This window comes from Pteronotus mesoamericanus, unplaced genomic scaffold (assembly GCF_021234165.1).
Source record: "Pteronotus mesoamericanus isolate MK-2021 breed Mesoamerican mustached bat unplaced genomic scaffold, CSHL_Meso_final contig_74, whole genome shotgun sequence".
NCBI classification, from domain to species: Eukaryota; Metazoa; Chordata; class Mammalia; order Chiroptera; family Mormoopidae; genus Pteronotus; species Pteronotus mesoamericanus.
The window spans coordinates 4,834,242-4,852,797 of record NW_026555247.1 but is presented as its reverse complement, the minus strand read 5'-3'; the positions used below and the strand labels follow the sequence as shown (position 1 = coordinate 4,852,797).

The 18,556-nt window shown below is 36.5% G+C and overlaps 1 protein-coding gene across 1 annotated transcript in view; it reads right to left on the bottom strand.

Annotated features, from left to right (window-relative positions):
* The window catches only part of GREB1L (GREB1 like retinoic acid receptor coactivator), a 289,801-nt gene extending 271,836 nt beyond the window's left edge, over window positions 1–17,965 (bottom strand). Inside the window, exon 1 of the mRNA XM_054583433.1 lies at window positions 17,813–17,965. The gene's annotated coding sequence lies outside the window, so the exon portion shown is untranslated. The remainder of the gene's footprint in view (window positions 1–17,812) is intronic.
* Between the last annotated feature and the right edge of the window lie 591 nt (window positions 17,966–18,556).

The window sequence follows — 18,556 nt, the reverse complement described above, 5'->3', positions numbered from 1 at the left end:
CAAAAAAAAGGGGGGTGATCTGAGTTGAATTGTGATGAAATTAATATGCCCTCTCAAAATATAAATGTCACAAATGTTTGTTTTATTTATAGCTTGATGTATATTGACATATACTTTGATGTATATTAAATGTTACTAACAAACTTAAGGCTCATACCATGATATCCTTACCATTACCAGCACTGTTTCAAATTTTACATTCAGTGCCTCATGAACAAAGTTAAAAGTATCTTAGCTCAAAAAATGAAGTGGATATTAAATCTCCATTAGATATCAGTTCAACTGAATTATTTTTTAATTTTGGTATTTGGTAACAGAACAAATGACATCTTTACATATTATGTTATATGAATCTTTTACTACATTAGTGATGATTTGAGGAACATGGTTTAAATAAAATTAGATCTAAATCTACAAAACCACAAGCCACATAACTGTGTTTTAACTAGACTGGAGGTTTCCCTGTGAACAAGGACAGTTCTTTATTTTCCTTTCCCTTTCTCCACAGCACCATTCTAATTATAGGTACTTGATAAAAACTTAGTAAGTTGACTTTTATTGTTAATTTTCTGCCCAGTGGAGAATTCTGTTATTCCCCACTGAATATAAACTTCTTGTTCAGTAGGAAAAGTATGAAAAGAAAAATAATTTTTAAGGAAGTGAAATGTATTTGATGCACTGATTACTTTTTATCCCAAAGAAAACTAAGAAGCAGTTTGATATTATAATTGCTATTGCCAATTACTACTTCAAAGCCTTAAAAAAAATCAGTACAGGTTAAACACAAACTTTACTCTAGGATAGAATTATGGTGTCTGTTTGCAATACGTGAACTTTAGCTTCCCAAGGGTAAACACCATACAGATGTCTGGTAATCTCTCATGTAACAGTATCCATAAGTAAGCCCACACTGTTTTGATTTTGGACATCTTATCAATTTAAAATATAATGAACAAAATGAATTAAAACATTTATACAGTACCAGAAATTTGTTACATTTTTCAAAACACCTTTTCTAGGCTATCAATTCCATGGTTCTATGTCACTATGCAGTATATCTTAGAAATATAGGCATTCAATTATTTTTTTTATTAACTAAGATATATTTATTGGTAAATTTAAAGCCCATATGCTTAAATTATGCAAGTAAATTTGTAAGTAAATCTGATGATAACCTGAACACACATGAAGGATTACAAAAACATCATTTTATATTGCTCAAAAAGAAGAAAATAAAATGCATTTCCCTTTACCTCTGCCACAAAATTGTTTAGTATTTGTTTTTCCCGTTAGCATCCTTTATTCAAAAGATAATGCTACTGACCTAGCTTCCAAAGGACCTGGGCCTCATCTTGGTATCTCCAGGAGTGGTGATAAGCTTATGTTGTTCCATCTATCCGCCCTGCCCCCGTTCTCCCAGCTCCCTTAGGGTCAGTGGCTTAAGTCTGAAAGAAGTTTGGCCTAAATTACAGATAGATTCCACAGGCATGGAAGGAAGCTAATAATCCCTACAAGTAAAGAGGTCATTCATTCATTCGTTCGTTCACTGAAAAGTACTTATTTAAGAGCAACTCTGTACTTGTCCTAGGTGGGGAGATAGAGTAATGAGTAAAGTCGACAAAGCACCTATCTATACCACCTTCAGCAAGAGCAGCAACATTTGCCATAAGTTATCTTGCTGGATAATATACAAGTAAAGAATAAGGTACAATTCCTGACATTCAGATCTTGCAATCCAGTTGACTTACAAGTGCCCAAGAGTATGACACAAAGGAAAGAAGAAAGAAAGGCTTTACAATCAGCCAGCCTGTAGGTTTGAATTCTGACTTCTCTGCTTACTACCTATGGGCTCTTGTGAAATTTACTTAAATCTTTCTGAAACTTAATTTTCTTAGCTGTAAAAATGAGAATCATAGTCCTGGCTCAGTGGGTTAGTTGGTTGGAGCATCATCCAGTGCTCCAGAAAGGTTGTGGGTTCCATCCTGGTCAGGGCACATACCTAGGTTGTAGGTTCAGTCCCCAGTCAGGGCACATTGGAGTGGCAGCCAATCGATGTTTCTCTCTCACACCGATGTCTCTGTCTCTGTCTCTGTCTGTCTATCCCTCCCTCCCTCCTTCCTCTCTCTCTGAAATCAATAAATATATCCTTGGGTGAGGATTTTAAAAAATGAGGATCATAACACCTACTTTACAAGACTGTTGTGAACATTAGAAATGATGTATGTACAATGCTTAAAATAGTATACATTAATTTTCACTAAGTTATTAAATTAAATTATTAATTCCTGCTATAAATTAAAGTATTAAATAGCAGGAAAGGACTAGGCAGAGAAGCATATGAGTCATAAAGACCATTATAGTTTTATGCATCCACAGATTTCCTTACATATACACACTCTCTCTGAAATTCCAGATATGCAACTATGCTATGTATTATTACACTGTTCTATCACAGTTTCTGCTCTGGAGGCAGAACGTGAGATAAGGCATACCACTGATTCAGGAGTTTTTATGATGGCAAAAAACTTCAAGCATTTAGAATATCGGAAATACCATAACCCAGTCACAACACTTCCAACCTGCAACAGAGCTTCAAGTAGATTGTGCAGATGGCCCATTTAATACCTACCAATATCAAAAAAATTCCTTATATATCTTTTGACCAAGAATACTATGAAAATATCACACCTAGTATTACACTGTCCCATTTACATGAACAAGGGGGTGAAACATGATTTTTTACATCGTCTATCTTTCCTAGAAAAAGAAGAACTTGGTAGTATTAGTTCAGAGATGAAAATTTAGTACTAATTGTTACTCTCTGGTGAAATCTGAAAGCTGTTATTTAACAAGTCTGATGAGTAAAAAGAACTAACATTTCCTGAGGGTCTCTTTTATACTTAGCATGTGCTTGGTATGTTGATTTTAGAAATGTGACTGTTCTGGAATCAAATTATGAATCAACTGTCTTAGAGTAAAAATACATATCAAAAGCTTCAGAGGAAAAGAGTCATCTGTTCAGTAGAAATTTTATTTCTTAAATAATAAATTAGATTGATTTTGTGTTATAAGGTAATAAGTCCACCAGAAAATGTAGTTGTTTGTTTTCACATCAATCCATGGAATCTTGCGTAATTTGTGAAATTACACAAAAGAGGATGTAAGAGAAACATTCCTTACATTAGTCCTAAGTGAGATGATGTTGCCACTCACACTACCACTATTACAAATATTACTATTATTGATAATATGTTACTAATATTACAATTATTGGTAATAGTTATATTATTAGTCTACCTTGGTCCTTCACTGTGCTCCAACTGGTGAAGATATAGCTCTAGCAATTCTATAATATGCCAAGACTTTAATCTCCTGCTCTAACAATTATCAGGTGATTATTATATCATCAAAGTAGGTAGAACAGCTACCTGGAAATAAACCCTTATTCAGGTGGAGTGTTCGGTTGCAACAGGAAGTTTCTCTATCAGCTAAAGCTCCAGAGGTTTGATTAACTTATGTTCCACAAGAGAATCAAGAGATCAAAGCACTTTTAAAATAGCCATTTAACCTAATTCCAAAACCAGATAAAAACACTACAGAAAAAAAAACAACTATTCGCTGATATTCCTGATAAACATAGATGCTAAAATCCCCCCAAAAATATTAGCAAACTGGATCAAGAAATACATTAAACAGATCATAGGCCATTACATAATAGGATTTATTCCAAGACACAAAGTTGGTACAATATCCAGAAATCAATAAACATGACATACCACATAAACAAAACAAAGCATAAAAACAACATGATCATATCAATAGATACAGAAAAAGCATTTCATAAAATCCAACACCTATTTATGATGAAAACTCAGAGCAAAGTGGGACTAGAAGCCATATATGACCAACCCACAATCAATATGATACTTAATGGTCAAAAACTAAAAGTATTTACTTTGCCTTAGTATCAGAAACAAGACAGGGATGTCCACTTTCACCACTCTTATTCAACACAGTACCGAAAATCCTAGCCACAGCAATCAGACAAGAAGAAGAAATGAAAGGCATCCAAATAGAAAAGAAAGAAGTAAAAATGTCATCATTTTCAGATGACATGATACTGTACATAGAGAACCCAAATATTCTACCAAAAAAGTACTAGAACTGATCAATAAATTCAGTAAAGTAGCAGGATACAAAATAAATATCTAGAAACCAGTTGCATTTTTATGCACCAATCATGAATTATCAGAAAGAGAAACTAAGAAAACAATCCTGTTTCCAATTGCATCAAAAGTAATAAAATACCTAGGAATAAATTTAATCAAGGGTGTAAAAGATCTGTACTTGGAAAATTATAAGACACAGAAGAAAGAAATTGAAGAAGAGGGAAATAAGTGAAAATATATACTGTGTTCATGGATAGGAAAAATTAACATCATTAAAATGTGCATATTACACAAAGCAATTTATAGATTCAATGCAATTCCTTATCAAGATACTAATGGTATAGTTCACAGAACTAGAACAAATATTCCAAAAATTTATTGGGAATCACAAAAGACCCCAAACAACCACAGAAATCTTGAGAAACAAGAACAAAGTTGAAGGAATAATGCTACCTGATATCAAACTATAATACAAGGCCATAGTAATCAAAACAGCATGATACTGGTATAAAAACAGACACACAGATCAATGGAACAGAATAGCCCAGAAATAAACCCACACATTTATAGTCAATTAATACTTGACAGAGGAAGCAAACACATACAATGGGTTAAAAAATAGTCTATGCAATAAACGATGTTGGGAAAATTGGACAGATACATGCAGAAAATAAAAATGGGTTCATTACTTAAATGTTAGACTCAAAACCATAAAAATCCTAGAAGAAAACAAAGGCTGTAAAATCTCAGACATTCCCCATAGCAATATTCTTTCTGATGTATCTCCTCAAAACAAAAGAAAAAATAAACAAATGGGACTACATCAAACTAAAAAGGTTTTTCACAACAAAGGAAACCATCAACAAAATGAAAGGAAAACTCACTGAATGGGAGAACACATTTGAAATTAAAAAATAGGGAAAGGACCTAAATAGACATTTCTCCAAAGAGAACATACAGATAGCCAATGGACATGAAAAAAATGCTCAACTCACTAATCATCAGAGAAACGCAAATTAAAACCACTATAAGATATCACCTCACACCTGTCAGAATGGTTATCATCAATAAATCAAGTGTTGGCAAGGATGTGGAGAAAAGGGATCCTTCATGCACTGTTGGTGGAAATGCAGATTGGTGCAGCCGCTGTGGAAAGCAGTATGGAGTTATCTCAAAAAATTAAAAATGGAAATGCCTTATGACCCAGTGATTCCACTTCTGGGAATGTATCTGAAGAAACCTGAAACACTAATTTGAAAAAATATATCTGCATCCCTATATTCATTGCAGTATTATTTACAATAGTCAAGATTTGGAAGCAACCCAAGTGCCCATAAGTAGATGAGTGGATAAAAAAGGCTGTGGTTCATTTACACAATGGAATGCTACTTGGCCATAAAAAGAAGGAAATCTTACCCTTTACAGCAGCATGGGTAGACCTAGAGAGCATTATGCTAAGTGAAATAGGCCAATAAAAGAAGGACAAGTACTATATGATTTCACTAGTATGTGGAATCTGGTGAGCAAAATAAACTAACACAATAAAAACAAACTCATAGAGAACAGGCTGACAGCTGACAGAGGGGAGGTGGGGTTGTGGGGTTGGGTAAAAAACGTGAAGGGATTATACAAACAAACACAAACTCACAGACACAGACAACAGTACATTAATTACCAAAGGGAAAGGAGGGTGAGGGGAGGTACAAGAGGATGAAGGAGGGATTAATGGTGATAGAAAGAGACATGACTTTGGGTAGTGAACACAGTACAATATACAGATGGTACTACAGAATTGCCCACCTGAAACCTACATAATTTTATTAACCATTGTCACCCAAAAAATTCAATAAAATAGTAAAATAAAGAAAATAAGTAGTAAAATAGCCTATTGTTTTAAATGCTGCAAATCTAAACCTTATGGGGAACATCTTCATGTAATATTTATTAGAAATCTAACCAGAATTTTCAGGTTTATTTCCAACAAATGAAATGGAGGAAAAATATTGTGGAAATACTCTTACCATCATCCATCTTCTATTTCCAATTCTGCACACAGAATTATGACTTTCAAAGAACTGCCAACTAAATAGACTGTCAATTCTGCCAAATGTAATTGATCAGTCAATACTTTGTATTCACTATGTGCTCAACATTCTGTTAGACACTTTGGAAAATACAGACTATAAAACGCTATAGTACCTCCTCTCAAGGGGCTTATACTCTAATATTCAGAGGAATGCTTTCTGAAATAATTAGAGAATATAAATATCTATAATGAAATTCTAAAACTGTGATATATAAAGTATAAATGCTATATAAGTTTGGAGTAGGAGAAAATTAAGGAAAACTCCAGTATTTAATATATTTCCCTAAAGCAAATAAACTAAACTAGACCTCAAAGCAGTGGTTCTTCAACTTTTGGGGTTGTCTGGGGCCTACTCCTAGGGTTCAAAATCTGTATTTAAACATCATTTCCAGTTGATTCTGATATAGCTGACCCATAGTTTAGCAAAAACTGAGTTAAATAAGAAGTATAATTTTCAAGAGTCCCCAGTACAATGCTGTTGAATGTACTTTCTGCAGCAGCAGAAATATTCTACACCTGTGCCATCTAGTACACTAACCACATGTGGCCATTAAGCTCTTGAAATTCAACTAATTTACCTGAGGAACTGAATTTTTAATTTTATCTAATTTTAATTAGTGTTAACTTAAATAGCCATAGCCAGCTCTAGAAAATATGAAGAAATCTCTAGGAGAAATGTGAGCCAAGCTGTATATTGAAATGCACAAGAAGAGGAGAGGCAACTGATTGGCTTGCCTAGAATGGAGGTTTTGTATTAGATTATCATGAGGTCAGATTTTGAAGAGCCTTGAAGGGAACTGAGGAAATTGGATTTCATGACACACACTGCTGGTTGCCTAATCAAGCAATTTCCTTCTCTTCTTTAAAGGTAATAACTCCAGAGCTTTTGCATGCTCACCTAAGAGCATGTGAACCTTGATTATTCCACATGGCATATCTATTTTTCTTGTTGGTAGCTGGCTTCAGCCAGTGTGTTAAATTCTGGCCAGTGAGATTGGGGACATCTAAAAAGTGTTTAGTCTAAATAAAAAGAACGTTTTTTTCTGATTCTAGTCAAAACTTTGTGAGGCTTGGGAGTGTTGACAAGTTGGGATAATGAAGAGACAGGATGAAAGACAAACACCAGCAAGCTGAGGACGTCAGAGGACCAAAAGAACCTGGGTCCTTGGTGGCATCTGAATTGACTTCCTCCATTCCCCTCAGACATTTTGGGCATATAATTAATTCATTACTGTTTAACATCTTTATTTTTTTTTTTTTTGGTCCATTTCATACAGCTGACAGCATTATACCAGGAAACTAACATTTAGAGAAACATCCTCTGGAAAACGCTGAAGTAGGCAATTGATAGCCATTGAAGGCACTTTCTTAAGTATGGAGATGCGTATGAAGCAATACTCAAGGCTTTAAAATAACATGCATTAAAAAATGTCAGAAGAAAAAAAGGCAGAGTCAAGCCAACCAGCTGTATTAAAAGGACTGAAGGTCAAAGTTACCAAAAGATTTTGGAAATTAGAGAAACATTACTACTATGTAAAATCATTAATGCATGTAGATAAATATTTGAAGCAAAATTGGGGAAACAGCTAATTTTGTAAGGGTAATAAGATTGTAAGTGATGTTTCTTTGCTTTTATACAAGTATATTGTTTTCATATGCTATTTCTACTTGAATCTAAACAAATTACAGAAAGTCTCTCTAAATGTTGTATATTCAATACTTTTTTGAAAATGGAAAAATTGAAATATTATAAAAATATTTCTCTGTATTAGCTGCAATTAAAGGTATTAGAAAACACTGACTAACAATATGATAAACCAGAAAGCACGCAGGACTAGCTGGGTGACCTTGGGAAATCAAGTAAACCCTGTGGTGCATTGTTTTCCTCTTGGGATAGGTTGCTCTATAGCCCTAAAATTCAACAATCTCTGCTTTCAAATGGAAGGAAATGCTTTTAAATTTAAAACTGTCATGGAATTGATATCAAAATTTAATTTTTAAAGCCTTGTTCTCATCCTTTGTCATATGAACTGAGTCTGAAAGGGAATAAAACTCAATCTCCCTCAACTTCTCTGAGCAAACCAGAAACCATTGGAAATAATTGCTTTATAGATTTAATATAACTTTCATAAGTTTCTGCATATATTTTCATAGAGTAAACAAAGTGGTTCTGAAAAATATAATATGCATTAAAGTTCTATATTAACATCAAGTAGGTGTCAAGTGATATTTTATTATTTTTAACTTGCATTTTCGAACAACTAATAAGGCTAAGTATTTTTGGTAGTTATCGACTAGTTGGAACTGTGTGTCTGTGAATGACCTAGTCATATCATTTGCAAAATATTTTAAAATTAAGTTTCACAAAATATTTTAATATTTTGTTAGGATTTCTTCATATGCCAGAAATGATAGTCTTCTTTCTCCATATGCAGAGATTGTTTTTCCAATCTGTCATTTGTCTATGGTATTTGTTTATGGCTCTTTTTAGCTTTACAAAAATGGTTTTAAATTATATATCAGATGTTTGTTCTTTAATATATAGTTCTATTTTCTTGGTTAGTTATATCAGATGCCTTTCAATAAAGTAATAACTTCTTTAACTGTGGAATATGTATACTACAGAATATTATGTGGTCATTAAAAAATAATTAAGAGCTACACCAGCTTTCTTAGAGGTATATCTCTTGTGATTTATTAAGGAAAAAAAAGAAAGATGATTTTATATATGTATCATATTTTATATATACATATATATAAAAGATAGTATATATAACATACTGATAATATACAATATACGTAAGGTTACATGATCATGGAAAAAGATATAACAAAATAAATTGCAGATTGGCCACATTGTTGGTGTAACAAGGTAGGTTAAAGAGGAAATTTAAGCTCCCTAAATTTTTTAAAAGATGTGATTACAGTTTTTTAAAAAAAAATATGATTCCATTATGTAAAATTTTTTGTGTTGGTGAATATATATAAATCTTCATAGAAATGCATAAAAGAATGTCCACTAAAAAGTTAATGGTGTTTAACTTAGGGTGGTTAAATTTCAGGAAGAAGTGAAGAGGAAGAAGAAAAAAAAACAAAACAAGAGGTAAAAAGAGAGATAAGAAGAAATATAACACATGATAGAAAAAAAATCAAATACATTTAAAGTTGTCCTTTCCAAAAAACAGAACAGACCAGATGAGGGGGAGACAGAACCCTCAAGGGAAAAGGTTCCCCCATCCTCTGGTTAAGAATTACGGTAGTAGTTTTACAGTTCCCTGAATACTCCAATAGAGATATATGCACAAACTTACTGTAAGTAGTGTCAATTTAATCCATTTAAAATGTAAGAACTAAATGAAACATTATACCAAGTATATCTTCTCTTTACAGTATGTAAAGACAGTGGTGACTTACAGTATGTAAAGACAGTGGTGACTTCTACAGACAGTGACAATTTAAAATTTGGTGACAATTTTAGGCACACCTGCTCTATAAAAGCTAAATTTACATAATGATAACTCTAAGGAGTGGTTCTAAGACTTTTGTGTCCATAAAAACCACCTGGATAGATTGTTAAAATGCACATTCCAGGGTTCCACCCCAGAAACTTGTTCAGCAGGTCAAGAGACCAATAATCTGCATTTAACAAGCACCCCAGGCAAATAAGGCAGGTGTTGAAAGATTGCACTGAAAAACAGTGAATTTAAGGATGTCTGATCTATTTACAAACTGATTAACCAAAGAATTCGAGGAGTGTGGTATACTAGAGAGAACAAAGAATTTTGAAATCAAAAGATCTAGATTACCTCTTTGGCCTAATCCCCTACTCACTCCAGTCACTTGCCTCTGCAGCTGCAGCACTGGCCTCCTAGTTACCCCCTCACAACAGCCAGGAACTTTCTTCCTCTAATCTTCCAGTGGTTTAGGTCCCTTGCAGCACTCAGGTCTTCACCCAAGTATCACTGGTCAGTGACACCTTGTAGAAAATCTCAATTCCCATCTAATTTTCAAATTCCCCTTGCTGCTTAATTTTCCTCTCTAGCACCTCTCACTATCTAAAATATAATGTACTTTACTTTTTTTTACTGCTTGATTCCCATAAGGACAAGAGATTTTTGTTAATTTTCTTCACTACGGCATTTGAAATACCTAGAACACTATCTGGACAGAGTTCAAGGGGATTTCACTTGGCCAAGATAAAACAAATTAAGCTTGAGAGACTCAGTGATAGATGATAGATATAGCCAGTAAGTAGAGAGCTTAATACACAGATTCCTGGTCCCTGCTAGAGATCTGATTCAGTGAGGCTTGAAATACTGAATTTCTAACAGAAACCCAGGTATACTGATGCAGCTTTGAGAGCTGTAAGTGTCTCTGCTCGTTTTGGGGGGAAATTCAACCTATTCTACTATATGAGAACAGCTGTGGGCTCAAAAGGGAAAGTTTTGTTATACTTCTATGCATTTATCAGAGAGAAAAATTGTTCCTCTAATTTCTGTGTACCTAAGCTATCTATTCAAATAAATAAAATGATTCTACAGTAAGAATATTTTCACTTAACAATATATCATGGATGTTTACTAAAACTTAATTTTTAATAAAAACATGATGTTTAGTTCCTATTTTTACTCTTATAAATGTTTCAGATGATGTTTTTATTATATGCCTTTGTACTTTATCTAATTCTTTCTTTCTAATACGTTCCTAGAAGGCAATTTTCTGTGTCAAAGGTTTAGGCTTGTACTGTCCAATAGAACTCTCTAATGATAGAAATGTTCTGTACCTTCACAGTCGAATATGGTAGTCACCAGCCACATGCTGCTATTGAGCCCTTGAAATGTGACCAGTGCAACTGAGAAACTGAATCTTTAGTTGTATATATGAGATTTGTCCAGAAGGTATCCAGCTATGTAATATGAAAAATAGAGACATTTATTGAAGAACATACAAGATGTAAGATAAGAAACGCTGTACATAGGATAATGATGCCTTAGTTCCCTTCAAAGTAGGCACCCTGGGACCTCACACAGTTCTCCCAATTACCATCGGCTACCCTCTTGTATTTTCCAAAATCTCATCAATGGTCTGAAATCTCTTCCCTTTCAAAGGTAATTTTAGTTTTGGGAAAAGCCAGAAGTCACAGGGTGCCAAATCTGGGCTGTAGGGGGGTGAGTCACCTGGGTGATTTGATGTTTCACCAAAAAACTCTGCATGAGACGTGATGCATGAGCAGGCACATTCTCATGATGAACCTGCCAATCACCAGTTGCCCAGAGCTGCAGCCTTCTGAATCATCTGAATAGTTTCCGTGGAGGAACATCCAGGCTTAACGCAAAATTTGATGCAGATTCGTTGCTCTTCTCACTTAGCCATTTTGAATGCAAAGCCACACAGTATACATACTCAGTCAACAGCATCTACTGCCCCCACTAACTAGTACAGTGAAGTTGTCTGTGTTCTGGAACGCATGCACATTCCAGTCCACTCTCCTTGGCTGTCAGGTTACGTCAATGTCACACAAACTATTCTAATTATATTAATAATGGTTGGAATTTTTATGGACAGGCCTCGTAATGTTAACTTAAATAGCATACTGAACAAGGCAGGTACAGACATTTAAACTCGTGATAAATGATGCAAAATTGCTCTCCAGAAAAGTGGAATTATTTCTGCCTTCACTCTATAGTGTATAAAAATAACCATTTCCTTACCATGCTGCCAACACTAGATATTATCAATTTATTGAATGTTTATAACCTGAAAGTTGAAAAATGTTTGTGTAGTTTTCATATGCATTTCTTTATTAATAATATTGAACAAGTTTATTTTTTCTGTCATAGTTATTTAAATGCAAATATCTCACCCATGATTATCAAATGAGAGGTTGAAAATTACCTGGCATCCAGATATGTTGGGTCCATATTTTTATTTCAATTTTATTGTCAACATTTAAATTAATTTAAAAAACAAATTTCCAGCTCCACTTGAAAAATCAAATGATCTGGCAACAGTAACCTAAACCACCACTGGGCAAACATCAGTGGAGCCTTAGAAATTCTGCCACCTTCAGACTTGTTGTCCACCAGAACTCATCATCCCCTATTATTTGACAGGGTTCCTGCTTCACTCATTCGGATTACCTGGTTGGTCCCTACAAGCAACTAGTTTTACAATTCCTGCTCTGAATTAAATTTTAAGAGATTAAAAGATAAAATAGCAGCTAATAAGAATAGTTAACTTTTATTTCATACTTACCATTCAAAATTGATGTTATGGTATGACTAGATATTTTAAAACTAACTTTCGACTAGCAGAAGACTTTTCTAGCTGTTGTTGATATTTCCCACCCTCTTGAGCAGTGGTTCAGCATCAGAAGGGTTGTTAAAATGCAGATCGGTAGGTCACAACCCCGAAGTTTCTGACTGAAGGGGTTGGGTTGGGCCCCAAGAACTTTAAGCTCCACAATGAGATGAGATTTTGTTCAAGGATATGGACACTCCTGAAAGTATAGTGATAATGTATAATTTTGACAATGTAATATAAATTTGTAAGCCCTTTTTCCAACATTTATTATTTTACTTTATTTTCACAACAATCCTGTGCAGAATGTTGATAATTAGAGCAGCAATTGTTAACCCCATTTTACAGAAGACAAGTAAGGTACAGGAATTAAGAATCTCCCCTAAACACAGAAGTAGCTAAAAGAGCCAGAACAAACAAATTTCATTAACTCCTAACCTTGGTAATATAGGCAAACACAGCAATCAGGGACACAAGTAGAGCTAGCTTCTCCAGGCTGGTACCATAAAAGTAGAATTGTGCCCAGGAACAGAGAAGACCATATAACATATGGTTCACAGCAACAAACTTCTATCAAGCGCTGATTATGTGTTAATCTATGCTAAACAGACCTATAGTCTCTAGTGTAGGGACACTCATCCAACATAGAAAAAGATTAAAAATAAAATCTGAAACCATTACCTTGAAAAGATAGTAAATTCTCTACAACATAAAACAAAAGCAAATATGTCAAAGGGGTGGTGGGTGGTAGGGGTAAATAGAGAGTTGGGTAGAAGAGAGGAATCTCTGTGGGAGCTTCACATCTGGACTTGGAAGAGTTGCTATGGCCAGTCAGTCAAGAATGGGAGGGAAGGAAAGTACACAATAGGGAGCCCTCCTGGGGCTCAGCAGCACAAAGGGCTGCTGTTATCCACATTGGGTGTGTGTTTGCCAGAAATATCAGGGCTGCTGGAACTCCAGAAGTTACAAGGGTGTGCTTTTGTATAGTCTAAATTACCTTGACTATGTAAGAACTCAAGTAAGAAGGCTAACTTCATTATCCATTTGTAGCCAAAAGATAACATGATTAAAATCATGAAACTTTCTCTCTGATTTTTCCCCCCAAGTTTTGAGAAGTATTCCTAGTAAAAGTCCACTAGATTGTGATCACAGTTATGGTAATTATAAGTCAGCCCTTCAAGGGAAAAGAGAAAGGGTTGCATCTCCACTTACATAGAATTTATATATATATATAAAATTTATTAATTTTAACAGCTACTTTTCTAAGATTAAAAATAATAACTATAAAAATTACTATGAGGATACAAGAAAACTACAGTTAACTTGAAAGAACCTATCAGAAAATTTGGTTCTGAAACGGACCTGTCCTGTATGCTCACCTTATAGTTTAGTTCAAAATGACTGAGATGGTGATGCTTCCACCAGTCCATGGAGAAAAGTATAGCAATATGGCTGAAAAAAAAATTCCTCTCACTTCTCACAAGACCAAAGAAATACAAATCAAAACAAAGGGATACAATTTTACACTGATTACACAAATTAGCTACAATAATATAAATGTTTTAAAATAACAAGCGCACACATAGATTGTTAATGAAGTATAAATTCATATAATCCTTTTGGAAAGTAATTTGGTTATTACCAGAAATTGGAAAAATTACTAATAAAAATTAAAGCTAACATTTATATATGTTTTCATGTGTTGCAGCTTTCTAACCTTAACAACTTTGTAGAGAGTTATTACTATACCCATTTTAAAGATTAGAAAGCTCTGAGAACATAAGTTATGTGCCCAATATTGCCAATAAATGATGAAGTTAGGTTTTGGACTCTGAACCTTTATTTCAGAGCCCACCCAATTACAACTGCACTATACTGCGTCTCTAGGGAAACAATACTAAGGAAGTTTTTAAAAAGAATGAGAAGAAAGTTACATTCATGAGAATGGTCCTTACATATTTTTAACATATTAGGAAAAATATCTCAAAATAGAGGAAGAGCTAAGTAAATTATGGTATGAGAAACTAATTACAAGTAATATGAAGTAAATTATAGCAAAATGTTTAAGAAAATCAGAGTAAAAACGTATCTGCAATATGATAAGACATCTGTAAAAAAATAATGTTCATATGTCAAGATGGGAAGAAAACTGGAAAAAATAAAAACTATTCCATTTTAGAATTTCACTACTATTACTTAGTTTTCTTTTGTCAGTTTTATCAACAAGGTTAAGCACTCCTACAACTCTATTTTTCTAGTTCATATTCCTATCATCCCAATAACAATTTCTAAAACTTTACCATAATTTATATTACAGATGTATTCAAAATAATTACATAACATTCTTTACTGGTGATTCTGAAGATTTAAAGTATGAGATCTCCGTCTTAGCATCAATGATATTTGCAGTCATTACTTACAGTGTTCTGAAATCCCTGAATTAAGATCATATATAGTGACTAAAATAAGCTAATTCTTTTTGCTGTCATAACCTTGCAATGACTCTTCAGCTCCTTGCACCCATCCATGCACCATTAGCCCAGTGGCTGCAGGTGTTTTAGAGATTAGAGAAGTTTTCTGCTAATAACATGATCTCTAAGTGAATATGTATAAAGTAACTAAAATATCTTAGCTATAAAGGATATTATATTCTAAATACTTATCAGAATTACTAATTAAGTCACATCAAGTCCTGTTGAAGTAGGTAAATGAACTTTATCACCACTTTTCCAAAAAAAAGTAAGATTTTTGTAAGAGTAATTTCCCCCAAAATGGTACCATTAGCTGTGAAGAAAATTTACTCTCCATAGCCATACAAGATGATGCATGGAGACCCATTTAGCCTAGGGTTTGGCCTCTTTCAGTAACATAAACAGACATTTTGTGGAAAAGTAAAGTAGCTGTTCTCCAATAATACCAATTTCACAAGAACAGGAATATGGTTTAAACATCAATAACGTCCTCTTTATGAATCTACTATTCAGGAATTTATATTTTTGCTCTACGGTCTCATACCCACAGGTCCAACTGAGAGTCATCCTTGCCAGTCTTAGGACACCTACAGAAACTACAATTTTAATCACAGAATTTTGAAGTTAGAAGGAACTTTAGAAGCCCTGCAGTTTGAATCCTTTAACTGAGAAGGAAACAAAAGTATTTCTAAAAAAGTGACTTCACTTAGTTCCCAACCAGATCTGGAACTAAGACATGTGAATAAATGTCTTAAACTTGGCCTTCGTATTTCTCCTTTACCATTAAAATTTTTATATTATGTCATATTAACAGAAGTATACATATGTCCTTCCAATATCTTCAGATATATACTGCATTAGAACAAACTGTAGTTTTCATTCTTTATATAATAAAGATTTCCCAAATGGAGGGAAAAAATTAACGTAGGTTATAAAAACCAAGTATAGAGGAAGTGGCAATGGGGGGTGGGGTGGAATAATAGTTTAATAGTTCTGCTTTCTACTAAATACTTGCTTAAGATTTTTAGCATTCTAACTGGTCTTCAGCTGTACTAAGTCTGCCTTAGGCCAAATAAAAGGTTCTAATGTCATCATGAGTGGATATCAAATTAATAGCTATCATTATTAATACATAGGTCATTCTTTATTTAGTTCCTTTTTTTTTATTTCCATAGTGTAATTCTATTTTAATAGGAAGTTTATGGAAGGATATACAAGAAGTTGACAACAGTGATGACCTCTGGGGAGGAGGACTAGGGTATTGGGAGTATAGGAGAGACCAAGCTTACTTTATGCAATTAGAAATTTTTACTCTATGCATATTACTTTTCAATACACATTAAGTTAAAAATTCCCTTAAACACATGCATACAACTCTATTAAATATTTTCAATAAAATAATTATTTATTTTCCTCTCTTAAATAAGTTTCCAGTATTGCGATTTGTAAAACCACAAATATATTTAGAAAGAGAAAGAACCAACACAGTCACAAAATTCAAAGCAGAATTCCAGGATTTAAAGTATAAAAAACAAAAACAAAACAAAACAAAAAAAAAGTGCTAAGAAGCCATTTAATTCAAAAACTTTTTTGCGGAAAATCTCTTCCTATATTGAAATGGTTAGGTTTTTAAAAGAGATTTATGTGAGATTTTCCATCTTAAGGAGATGGAGAGACTCTAAAGGCGTGAAACATAGAAATTAAAATTTGCTTCCTATCTTCTCAACAGGGGACAGACGGCTGGGGTGGGGTGCGTAAGGATTGTAGCAGTCACATCCACAGAGGAAAGGAACATGCTTGAGAGTTTCTCCAGGACGCGTCCACCTCAGCCGCAGTTTCCGTGCAGATGGTGTTCTAGACCTTACTTGGGCTCGATTTAACTGAGCTCACTAACTGAATCTATACAGAATTTCTTTTAATGGAGCTCAAGAGACTGAAGGAATTGATTTACTTCAGTAAACCGCCTCATCATCACACCCTCGCCCCGCCAGGGCACACAACTCACTTCGTTGTCTACTTCTGTCAGGGTCAGCTGTCAACACAACCCTTTGTGTCTCATTCAGAAAAAGAGTGAGTGGTCCTTAGCCACTCACCGAAAAATGGAAGTGATGGCCGGAAGACGCGCGCGCGCTCGTGACGAAGTGACATTTAATGTGGAGCAAAGAAACCCAGGGACACTGAGCAAACGCCCAGCCACCGCTAGCCGCTCTCAACTTTCCCCAGCTGAGCTCTCTCCATCCTCTTCAAGTCACCTCCGCGCCTCTCTACCTGTCCGCTCATCCGCCCCCACGAGCCTCTCACAACGCCTCGGGCTCCGGGAGACGGGTCCAGGGCGCCCCCCGCTCCTCGCCCCGGCTACCTCCTCCTCGGCGCTCCCAGCCGCGCCGCAGCCTCCTTCATCCCACGCTCGGGCTTCCTCGCTCCCGCCACAAAGGCAGCAAGGAGAGCTCGGGGTGACAGGCCTTTGGCCTCCAGTCGCTGACCGCACGGGCTGGGTCCCCTCAGGGAGCTGACGCGAGGCGGCGGGGAGAACGGGTTCGGATCCGGGCTGGCACCAGAGCCTGCCCTCGCCATACAAACAATCTCGCGCTCACATCCCCGCTCCGCCTGCCTAAGTCCTTCTCTCCAGAAAAAGTCTGCCGCAGCGCTTCCCCGCGCAGGCAGGGTGTCCACAGCCCGCCAAAGGGCAGCTCCTGCCGGGCAGAGGCGTGAGCTCGCGCCCGGCTCGCGACCTCTCACCTCCTGCCTCCCCGCGCCCGCGCCCCAGAATCCCCGCAGCCGCTCACCTGGCCCTGGAGTGGCGCGAGGGCAGAGGACTAGGGGGTGGCCCTCGTCTCGGCCGGGGTTCGTCTCCCCACCCCCAGTCCGGGTCCCAGCACTGCGCCTCCGCTGCCGAGGCTACCCTCCTCCGAGGTGCTAGCGCCGCCGGTGGCTGGCGTCTCTCTGGCAGGCGTGCTGGCCGCGCGCTCAGTTCCCCGGGGCGGAGCGAGGCGGCGGCCGCTGCGGCCGGAGGCGGATTCCTCAGGTGCTTGCCCCTCCCGCTTCCCCCGAACCTCTGCGGCGGGGACTCCCGCATCTCCTCCCCCGCCCCGTCCTTCGGCCTCTTGCAGCCTCCTCGCCCGCGAGTTGCCTTTAGAGCTTCTTTGCCCTGGAGAGTCGTGGATGCACGCTGCTTTCCCCGCCCCCTCCTAAAATGCCCTCACCCATACAGTGGCTCCTTCAGTCCACTGTTTGCACGCCTCAATTTCCAAACTGCTTGGCACAAATGTTGGGTGTGGCCACGGCGGGGTGTGAAGGGAATTTTCTGAAGTGAGATTGCCCCCCAGGGCGGCTGACGCGCACAGCCAAGAAGAAAAATTATTTTCTCGTTGATTCCGCCTTTCTTGAATGCTGTCGCCTCATTGAGCGGTTGCTTTCTCTGTTGAGAGGACGGCGACTAAAGAGCCCAAAGCCTGTACTCCGCCTGGGCAATGGTGGGTCAAAAACCCTGGCCTTTTGCATTAAGGGGGTTAGTACACGGGAAGGACGCG